Raw genomic sequence first — 11,625 nt, forward strand, 5'->3', positions numbered from 1 at the left:
ATTTTAGCCATAATTCCAATTCCTTTTCTCAGCATACATTTATTCCTTTGTATACTGCTTTTTGAGTGTTCAATTGTTGCTGTACCTTCTCATTAATGTTTTCTACAATGAATTTCATTCAAACTCCTCATAACTTTCTATATTATTTTCTTTTTATATTATTATATACTTTTTATTTCTATTGTTACATAATGTTTCTTATTTCTGTTTTTTAGCTGATTTAAAAGAGGCACTTGCTTTTGTTCCTTTTTTATTATTTTTATTTTTTAAACATTTTTTAAAGATTTTATTTATTTATTTATTCATGAAAGAGAGAGAGAGAGAGAGGCAGAGACACAGGCAGAGGGAGAAACAGGTTCCCTGCAGGGAGCCCAACATGGGACTCAATCCCGGGACTCCAGGATTGTGCCTTGGGCCAAAGGCAGGTGCTAAACCGCTGAACCACCCAGGGTCCCTCCATTTTTAGAGAGAGAGAGAGAATGAGAGAGCTTGTGCAAGCATGGGTGAGGGTAGGCAGGAGAAGGAGACAGAGAATCTCTGGCGGACTCCCCACTGAGCACAGAGCCCAATGTGGGGCTTGATCTCATATCCCTGAGAGCATGAACCCAGCCAAAATAAAGAGTTAGATGCTTACTGACGAGCTACCTAGATGACCCTTGTTTTCCTTTTTTGATAGCTTCATTTTTTGTCATTAATTTCCACTTTCATCCATAACAATTTCATCTACTCTCTTTCATTTTGTTGTATACATCTTCTGCCTTAACTAAAATTAAATATTTAAATTATTTAATTTTGAACTTTATTAATAAGTCTAGTAGTTTATCTATAACAACAGAATTTCTAGGTGGTGCCTGGCTGGCTCAGTTGGTAGAGCATGTGACTCTTGATCTTGGGATCATGAATTCAAACCCCACATTGGGCACAAAGCTTACCTAGAAAAAAAAAAAAAAGAAAAAGAAAACCGGATTGCTGTGTATCAGAGACTGCATAAAAAAATTTTTTTTTTTTGAGACTGCATAAAATTTAATTAGAAATGCATTTAGTTAAAAAAAGATCATTTGAGATATAATTGTATATGAAAACTGAATATCATTTTGTTCCTTAAATCACATATTCAGAAATTAAAAAATATTGGTGTGTAGTTTACATATATGTGCACTTATATGTATATTTGTGTATATATATGTGTGTGTGTGTATATGTAAATATATATATATATACTGTATACAAGTTAGATATCTAAATGTATACAGTCCATGATACAATAATAGTTGATATATTGTAGGGCTCACTGTTTTTATTTTACTATTGTTTTTAACTTTATTAAATTTTGGAGTCCTACTTAATCTGGATCTATAAAGATCAACCTATTTAATTTACTTGCACATATATTATGTCATATTTGTGAGTGTTTAGGTTTCAATTGCTTTGTTATTAACAAACATATTTCAGTAAATATTCTCAAACTTAAGGTTTTAAATCTGCACTGTCAAATATGGTAGCCACTGGCCCTTTAAATTTAAATTTGATTTATTAAAAAATAAAACTAAAAATTCAGTTTTTTAGTCCAGTAGCTACATTTAAAATGCTTAATAATCACATCTTGCTAGAAGCTAACATAGGAGACAGAAAAGACAGAAGATTTCCATTAATCTGAAAGTTCTTTTTTTTTTAAATTTTATTTATTTATTCATGAGAGAAACAGAAAGAGAGGCAGAGACACAGGCTTCATGCAGGAAGCTCGACATAGGACTCAATCCGGGTCTCCAGAATCACACCCTGGGCTGAAGGTGGCGCTAAACCCCTGAGCCACCAGGGGCTGCCCCTATCTGAAAGTTCTATTGGCCAGTACTGCTTATGCTTCCAGGAAGTTATATTATTTGAAAGGTTTTAAGAGCTAAGGCTTCATGTTTAAGTGTTTGTACATTTTAAGCTTGCATGATTCCAGATCAAAATGATCTGGAATTTAATAGTCTCACTGACAATCCATGAAAGCATCTAATTTTTATCAACATCAGTTATCTTTAAAAAAATTCCTCAAAGTAATAGGAAAAGTGGTTTCTGTTTACTATAGTTTTTATTTATTTGATTACCAATGAGTTTATCAACTTATATTTGTTGAAATGTATATTTCTAATTCTTTAAATTGCTTAAATTTTCTCTTTATATTATATAGTCCATTGAATATATTTTCATATACATAGATTAATAAATGTGCAGGTGGGGCACCTGAGTGGCTCAGTGATTGAGCATCTGCCTTTGGCTCAGGTCATGGTCCTGGGATCCTGGGATCGATTCCTACATCGGGCTCCCCACAGGGAGCCGGCTTCTCCCCCGCCTATGTCTCTGCCTCTCTGTGTGACTCTCATGAATAAATAAATAAAATCTTTAAAATTAATTAATTAATTAAGTTAAAGTAAAATAAAAATACAGGCATGCAAATACTTATTTGATTCTATTCATGTCTACATACATCTTTCAATATTTTTTTCTAGAACCATGAACAAATTTATTTGTTATACCATTCCTGAGTTTGCCTTGCTTCATAGTATTTTTTACACAATACTCATGTTGTTTTTCTCCACATTCATCCCCAATATGGGAAGATCTGTCTAGCTCTTAATAGGTAGGATGAAGGAATTGACCTTGAATTCCACTTCCTGTTGACTGGCACCGTTTCCAAATTCTATTTTCAAATCTGTAACAGAAGGGAAGGTTGATGTGCACAGTTCCCAGTCCAATTCCCAATTTCTGGCAGTTCTTCATCTCCTGGCCCAGCTCTACTTTGATTAAGTGTTTTTCTGAACATTGTTTCCAGGTTTTCTGGTATTGAGCCAAAGAAGTGAGCCAATGTTGTACACTGAGGATTACACTTGTCAGCCAGCACTGCTACCAGGTTATGTTTTCTTTGCCCTTACTTACAGCAATTTGCCCGTGGGGGGTACCACTCTCCTCACAATGCACTCTGCCATCACCTGATTTTTCCTATGATCTTCCAGTATGAGCAGTGTTTTGTGATTTCTATCTCAGAGAATGGCTTCAAAACAGAGTTTTAGGAGGATCTCTGCTTGTCAGAGGTTCTGCATCTTGGAATTAGTTGATCAATGGTGGCAAAATTAGGAAGCACTTTCTTCAAAGATAAGTTTTTAGAAGATTAGGAATTCAGTCTATGCATTGAAGCCTGGCTCTGTATCTTTCCACTTTTCCTCCATATAACTGTAGCTATCTTATCTCAGACTAGTTTCAATTCCTACAAGACACCGATATTAGGTTATCTGTCAGAATTACTATAGAAGATTGCTAAGGGTTTTAAAAATATTTCACCGCATCTCCATCAGTATTTAATGAATAGTTGTGGGAGGCTCCCTTGGGGGCTGCAAGCCAGCTGTCATTTTGAACCAGAAATCTCTGATCGTAAAATTTCAAAAATAATATCTTTTACTATAGCTAACAGTAAATACTGATATAGCTAGCATTGAAGCTGTTCTGCAAAGCAGAGATCTATTTTAAAATGAGTTTGGTATGCCAAAATTCCTCTTCACTTACATAAGTCAAGGGATTGTATTGAAGTATGTTAATTTTAAGGATTCTTATTTTTTAGAAAAGCAGTAAGAGAGAATGCCTTTGTGGAAAAAACAAGTTTCTAATAACATCTTTTTAAAAAAAATAAGTGAATATACTGGAACATTCCTTTATTCTGTGATATTCTTTACTTTTTAATAGAATATTTTAAACAAAATGATTTACATTATTAACTGCACATGATCTTTTATGTTACCAATTTTTTTTTTAAATTTTTTAATTTTTATTTATTTATGATAGTCACAGAGAGAGAGAGAGGGGCAGAGACACAGGCAGAGGGAGAAGCAGGCTCCATGCAGGGAAGCCCGACGTGGGATTCGATCCCAGATCTCCAGGATCGCGCCCTGGGCCAAAGGCAGGCGCTAAACCGCTGCGCCACCCAGGGATCCCAATGTTACCAATTTTTTAAAATCAATTGAATTGGCTTAGTTCCACACCGTAATTCTCTATTTGTATGTCTGTGTCTAAGAAACTTGGCAATAAGCAGAAGTCACATATTTTATTGCCCTGTAGAATATATTTTGAAAATTCCCAGGTATGTTGTGCAAATCTACCTTTAAAAAGTAATTCTAACAAGTAATGAAATTGCATCGTTTTGAGGAGAAAATGTACCTAGTCTTTTTTTTTAGAACTGAATGTGGTTTATGAAGTATAAAGAGTTTTTTTCTCAATAAAAATAGCACCAGTCCTTCTCTTATGTGCAAAATGTCTAGATGTTGCAGCAGTGAGATAATCAAGAGTACAACTCCTCTGATAGAAAATACTCATTCTGTTTCTCATCTGTAGTGACAGTGGTAAATAAAGGTAACTGGCACTTCTTATAGTCAGAATGTTTTTCCACGGTTTTTGTACTTAAAATATATATTTATAATACATCTTTGTACGTTAAAAAAACATCAGTGTATAAAATTAACATGTGGTAGAAATTACAATAGCTCTCACATATTTATGTGTTGAATGTGCCGGAAACTGTAGGAGCCACTCTTAATAAATTATCTCATACATTGTTCTCAAACACTGAACAAAGAAAGATATTGCTAGTTTTTGTTGTTTTTGTTTTTGTGATTTTTTTGGATGAGGTACCTTAGAGGCACATAACTCCAGTGATTTGCCAGGATTACAGAATAAATATCAGGCTGTGTCCTTAAAGTTAGTTCCCTAGAGACATTGGCTGTTTGAATCCCTACAATTAAGTGCCTTAAAATTTATAGAGATATTAAAAAAGTATATGAATACAGTTAAAAATAAAAGTCTATTTATCATAACTGACTCTATATCAAATACTATTTACAGAAAACTTTGTAGTTTTATTTTTTCAATAACACTCAAATTTTCAGTTTCTTTTTGTTTGTGCTTGAGACTTAGATACTTATTTGTGCAATTTGATCATCTATTGTGTAGAATAAATAAATGGAGAATGTCTAGAATCACTAATGAAATTGTGACATTGTATTAATTTATAGAAAATATTTTTAATTTGGATTGATAATTGCATAGTCAACACTGTTGATATATAAACCTGTAATATAATGTCTAAAAATGAAATAATAATGGATATTTCTTAGTTTACAATCCAACAAGATATTTTTGTAATTGTGACTTCAAATGAGCCAAAGATTAGCAAAACAGATGATCTTTAAATATGGTTGTATTTTAATACCCTTTTACATAGTCTACAGTAAAATGCTCTTTATATCTTTAAAAAATAAAATGATTTTATCCGAAATAATAATCTCCATCTATTGAGTTTTCTGTTCTAGGGTTTTTTTCAAGATTTTATTTATTTATTCATGAGAGACACAGAGAGAGAGAGGCAGAGACATAGGCAGAGGGAGAAGCAGTCTCCCTGTGGGGACTCTGGTGTGGAACTCGATCCCAGGACCCCGGGATCATGACCTAAGCCAAAAGCAGACGTTCAATCACTGAGCTACCCAGGTGCCCCATTTTTTGTTCTAGGATCTGATCAAGTTTCTCTAGGTTAACAATTATATATAAATATATACAATTTTATACTAATGAGGAACTTTATGTAACGATAGCTCCTTTAGGATAATAACCCAGAATTGTCAGTATGTTAACACAAGATATGTGTATTTCTGCTATATTCCATACAATGATTATTCCTTAAACTTCTTTTCCTTCACTTACATAAATCCACAATTGCCTTTATTTTTAATAAGCTATACTTTGTGGCACTCTGCTTACTCCTTTGACACATTCTTCCCTAACTATATTTACTACCTTCCTTTATTTCTTTCTTTTTTTTTTTTTTGGTTGGTGTTATTATTGTTGTTGCCCAAAGAAAACTTTTTTTGCAGCAAATAAGATCACAGGGTAAAACCTCCAAAGCTGTGACTCTCCAAGCAAGGGTGGCTGGGTTCCTTTTATTTAGGGCTGGGATGAATATTTTGACTGGAAGTAATGCCATTGTATGTATAGGTGGGCATACAGCAACACATGTGTCTTAAGGGAACATGCCTGTACACACATTATGAGTTACATAAATGACTTGTGCTCCTCCTTGGGTGAAGATTTTAGTATTTTATTTTATTTTTTATTTTTTTTTATTTTTTTTATTTTTTTATTTTTTTAAGATTTTAGTATTTTAATGAAGTAAAGCTAGTTGTCTGTCATTCTAGAGGTCTAGATATACTTCCAATGTGTACTTCCAAATTTTCTTCCAGCCCCACACCGGTTGATACCCCAAGTTCAGAGCAGCGTTGTCTTTAACACATACATACACACACATTCACACTCAACTGGTTGCTGAGAGCTGCTAGAGAAAATGACGCGGTAATTCAGGAGCACAGATTATAGGCAGTATGCATTCAGAGTACAAAGGAACTGGGCTCCTCAGGCTTTCTGACACTGCTATCATTCCCAAATTAACTCTTTATTGTGCTCTCCTAGCCATTTCAGATTTCCCAATTCCCACATTTTTGACCTGTTTGCCATTCAGCCTCAGAACTGGCATGGACTTAAAACAAAACTTCTATCTCATGACAAATACATCTTAGATATTACTTTCAAAAATTTTTTAAAAAGAAATTGACCCTTTGTTCTTTCTTTCTATTTTCACTCTCAGTGAAAAAGCTATTTCTCTTTTGTGAGACAGTAGTCTGGGTTTCATTCCCTCCACTCTTATCAAGAACCTCATTTAATTGATTCCAAATAAGTTTCTCTCTCCTGGCTTGCACATCAACAGTCTTAAATATCTTCAGTGTAAATAAAATAAAAACAAGCAAATTACAAGAAGAAAAAAACCAACTACCTTTAATTTTTGCTTTAATAAGCAACACTCTTACAAAAAAGAAATATCGCAAGATATATTCACATAAACTTTCTCCCATGCAGTTCCCACTTTTGCTTCTACCTGTCACAAAAACTAACTTTACTAACATTGCCCAGAGACATTAGCTAAAGATAGACTCCCAGCTACATTGATTAATTTGGCTACTCCTTTTAAGAACCCTCTCTTTCATTGGTTTCTCATGTCATCAGTCTAATGGATTTATTGTCTCTTCTAGTTAGTACGTTTCCTATGTCCTCTGCTATTAAGAAAAACATCAGAGAAGTAAGATTGCATAATGTGTACTGAATATCCATTGTTCTCATGCAAATATATTAAAAAATACAATGTAAGTATGGGCATAAGAAGGAGCATGAGATACACATATTCATTAGTAGACATCTTACTTTTTCATTTAAAAATCTTAAAAACCTATTGCTAAATGCTTAGTTATTACAAGATGTAATGACAGGTCTCTTAGGGTAGTCTTTTATTAATCCGTTTTATGGAATTATAATGAATATGTCAACTCTGTTGCTCTGTTCAGCCAAACCTTGTGAAATGAAGAACATGGTAAATGAGACACCCATATTTATTGGGCATTCATTATCGAACAGGTGTTATTGCAGATACCATAAATATGCTCATGAATTTAATATAAGAATATTTTGAAATAAATATGATTATTATATGTGTTTTGATAAATTTGAAAACACAGATAAAGAATAGTTAGGTAAGCTGACCAAGATCACACAACCAAGAAGGGAAGACAGAGATTCAAATCTGGCCCCAGAGAACATACAACTACTACTACCTCTTTTCTCATCTTTGGATTTTCTGTCTTTGTTTTTTTATTCTATGGCCTTTGATGGTCTTCTCTTGAAATAATTAATGCTTATGAAAATAGTCATTTAAGTTAATTTTAAGCATACTGAGTAATACAGGGCTGTATTAATTTAAGAAAGAGATAAATAGGCATAGGCTTATTAAATTTAGGGATATAACTAAAATAAGGCATATTCATAATTTTTTTTTTCATATTCATAATTTTTTTTTTCATATTCATAATTTTTAAACATATTTTTATGGTTTTTAAAGTCTTGAATTTGTCTAATAAAAGTGTTTATTTCCCTTTTATCAATACCACATTCTCTTTCTTCAAAACTAAGTTTTCAATTCCTTTATTATACTATTTAATATGTCTCTGTTAGTTTTTAGCACATGTCAATTAACATTTCCCAAGCTCATAAACACTTCTCAATAAAAGAATATCTTAATTTGTGTTCTCTCATGTCACAAAATGCTCCTTGCATATCTAAATTCAACTTTTCTCGCTGGAACATCGAATATGACCTCTTTTATGCAATTATGTACATCTGTATATATTTTTAAAAAAATTTTTAAATTATTTATTCATGAGAGACAGAAAGAGAGAGAGAGAGAGAGGCAGAGACACAGGCAAGGGAGAAACAGGCTCCATGCGGGGAGCCCGACATGGGACTCAATCCTGGGACTCCAGAATCACGCCCCTGGTGGAAGGCAGGCGCTAAACCACTGAGCCACCCAGGGATCCCCACATCTGTATATCTTATTTGTATGTTGTCCCTCAAACATTAAGACACTTTAGGTCAACCTCATTCAGATTAATATTCCTATCATTAGTCTTTTAATGCTTCCATACCTCAAATAAAATATATTTAGCTCAAATTCAGATTTTCATATCTCAATTGCATATCTCAACATTTTTTTCCTAATGAGTACATTTATTTTCAGTTCTTTTTTTTTTTTTTTTTTTTTTTTTTTTTTTTTTTTTTATTTATTTATGATAGTCACAGAGAGAGAGAGAGAGAGAGAGGCAGAGACACAGGCGGAGGGAGAAGCAGGCTCCATGCACCGGGAGCCTGATGTGGGATTCGATCCCGGGTCTCCAGGATCGCGCCCTGGGCCAAAGGCAGGCGCCAAACCGCTGCGCCACCCAGGGATCCCTTATTTTCAGTTCTTAAAAAACTTCTGTACAATATTCTATCATCTGAACATACCACAAGTTAAAAAATCATTTAAATGAAAATATAATATCTCACATATAAATCAACATAGCAGTAGTGCTCAATAAATGTATTCATTAAGTGTAATTAAATATATATATACATTTTTGATCTACACATTAGTGTACAATATTTCTAAAGAGTTATATTTAACAACTATTGAAATAGTATTCATGTAATCAATATTCCTTCTATGTAGCACACAAAGAATGAACATTTTTTCCCTTTTTTTTTTTTTTTTTTTTTTTTGGTGTTTACAACTAACTTGCTTCATACTGGGAAATTCACCTGTCATTAATGTTGATTCATTTTTCTAGGGTAAGACAAACAATTGATTTCATTACCTGTAGTAATCATATAAATGCATTAAAGCACATAAAGAATACAAAAACTAATTTTTTTTAAGATTTTATTTATTTATTCATGAGAGACACAGAAAGAGAGAGAGAGATGCAGAGACATAGGCAGAGGGAGAAGCAGGCTCCACAAATGGAGCCTGACGTGGGACTGGATCCTGAGTTTCCAGGACCAGGCCCTGGGCTGAAGGCAGCACTAAACCGCTGAGTCACCCGGGCTGCCCCCAAAACTAAAATTTCTTATTGATGTCTTTTCTAATTAATGGCTTATAATACCAAAAATAAATATCTGAATTAATAGTAGTCAGTGAAACTCGACTCTGTGATTTTTACCACTATTAAGCTCCTTTTAGTCACATACATAAGGCCAACCAGAAAAATGACAAAAGCTAAAATGCTTTGTTTAGAAATCTGATGACATATTTCCATTATTGAGGTCACAGTAGAAGAGGGGTTTTGGCCATTTGCCAGTGCCATGTGGGTACTTAATTCCATTTTTATTTGGATGTCTGTGACCTATTCTTCACAGCTACATCAATGATAAACGGACATCTCATTTTAGTAACATATACTATAGTAGCAGGTATCTGCAGTTTGACACATTGCTAATTAAATATTGATTTGTTGAATGAACCTAAGCCTTCAGTATTTTTCTAATTAGAATAATGACTCTTCCGTATGCTAGCAGTTATGTTTCTCTTTAAAAAATAAAAGACACATAGAAGTAGTTCAAAAGTATAAATTATTAAGCATGTTGTACTTCAAGGTATGGTTAATAAATTAGACATATTGTAATAGGTTCAGGCAAATTGCTTTTATTGCTTATAATAAAGAAAGATTTCATGCTTCTAATCCAGTTTGGTAATGGCAAAATACAGCATTTAATAGTAGTGGTATGGCCTTTGGATAATACATTTACTAAGGAAATTTTACTCTATTCTTAGTGAGCAGGTATCCAATTGGATTATTGTATGTGGTGTGAAAATTTAGGAGCCTTAGATGTCTAAAAATGGAATTATTTTTCATTTTAAACTGTCATAAATAAATCTCTATCAATTGAATGATTCCCTAATAAAGGAAATATTGCATATAAATAGTATTCTTCTATAATGGAATCTCTGTAACAAACCTGACTGAGGAAACAAACTTGAAGCAAGTCCGTTATATAATACAAAACATTAAAAAGACAAAAAAGGACAGCTTTGTAAACTTTTTTTTTTTTACTCCATAAATCAGTCTCAAGGCATTGAGTCCCATGGACAGTGTCATTATGGTTCTTGACCATGAATTGCCCTTCGAAGAAAAAGATAAAGCTCCAGAAGCAGATGCTGAAGTTGAAAAGGAAGACTGTGATTGAAATGGCTTTTCCAGAGTTCGTCACTTTTAATCCACATAAGAGATGTATGAATTAATCTGTTCTTTCTTCTTTCACTCTCTCCTTTCTTTGTTCCTTTTAAACTCTTTTTCTGGTTTATTCTTTAGTTTGGCTGCAAATGTAATTGATGTGGGATGTAGAGAACAAAAAAAGTCAAAGGCACCCTTTTAAGGAATAGGATGTAATCATGATTTTTAAAACATCACCCAAGATTCCCTTCCTGATACCATCCCCTTTCTAGTCCCACAGTGAAAAATATTACTTAGATTTTGTCTTTACACTCACATTGCTGTTCTTTATTTTTCCCCCATATATGTTGGTTCCCATGGTTATATACTGTTTGATTTGTACATTTTGATTCTCTTTAGTATAGGTATTTTCCTGTGATTCATTTTGCACTCAGTGTTTTGTCCCAACTTAACATAGCTAAAGAGAACTATCTACTCTTTCGTTTGTTTAACTTTCATGTAATATTTAATTTCACATGATGTCTTTTATTTACCCATTTACTATTGAATAACACTTGCATTTTTTTTTCAATTGAGGCCATGAGAAACAGAACCACAATATTATTTGAAGATTTCTTTTTTCTTTAACACACTAGAAGTTTGGGGGGTTACATAACAAGTAGTATTTCTGGATCATAAATATTGAAACAGAAAATCCAAGCAAAAGTGGTTAGCTTACCCCTTTATTAAGCACACTGCAAGATAAAAAACAGCTTCAGAATAATGTTGTATCAGAATACTAGCAAGTGTCCTGAAGAATTTATGAGTTAGATAAAGGAAGGTCAAAATTAGTTTTGTTCCATAGCTTGATTCCTCTTCAAAATATTGGAAATATGGGAACTTAGCTTGTATTTATCATGGGATAGGATAAAGGGCCTTCTGAGCTGGAATTAAGATTTATCAGGTGTTAAAAAAAAACATATCAAGTGTTAGTTTCTAAGATTGGCAAGAGGAGTTAGGAACAACAAGG

General features: G+C 33.2%; 1 pseudogene; it reads left to right on the forward strand.

Annotated features, from left to right (window-relative positions):
* The window catches only part of LOC121471532, a 131,471-nt pseudogene extending 120,842 nt beyond the window's left edge, over positions 1–10,629 (forward strand).
* The last annotated feature ends 996 nt before the right edge of the window (positions 10,630–11,625 follow it).

Source organism: Vulpes lagopus, chromosome 11 (genome assembly GCF_018345385.1).
Source record: "Vulpes lagopus strain Blue_001 chromosome 11, ASM1834538v1, whole genome shotgun sequence".
NCBI classification, from domain to species: domain Eukaryota; kingdom Metazoa; phylum Chordata; class Mammalia; order Carnivora; family Canidae; genus Vulpes; species Vulpes lagopus.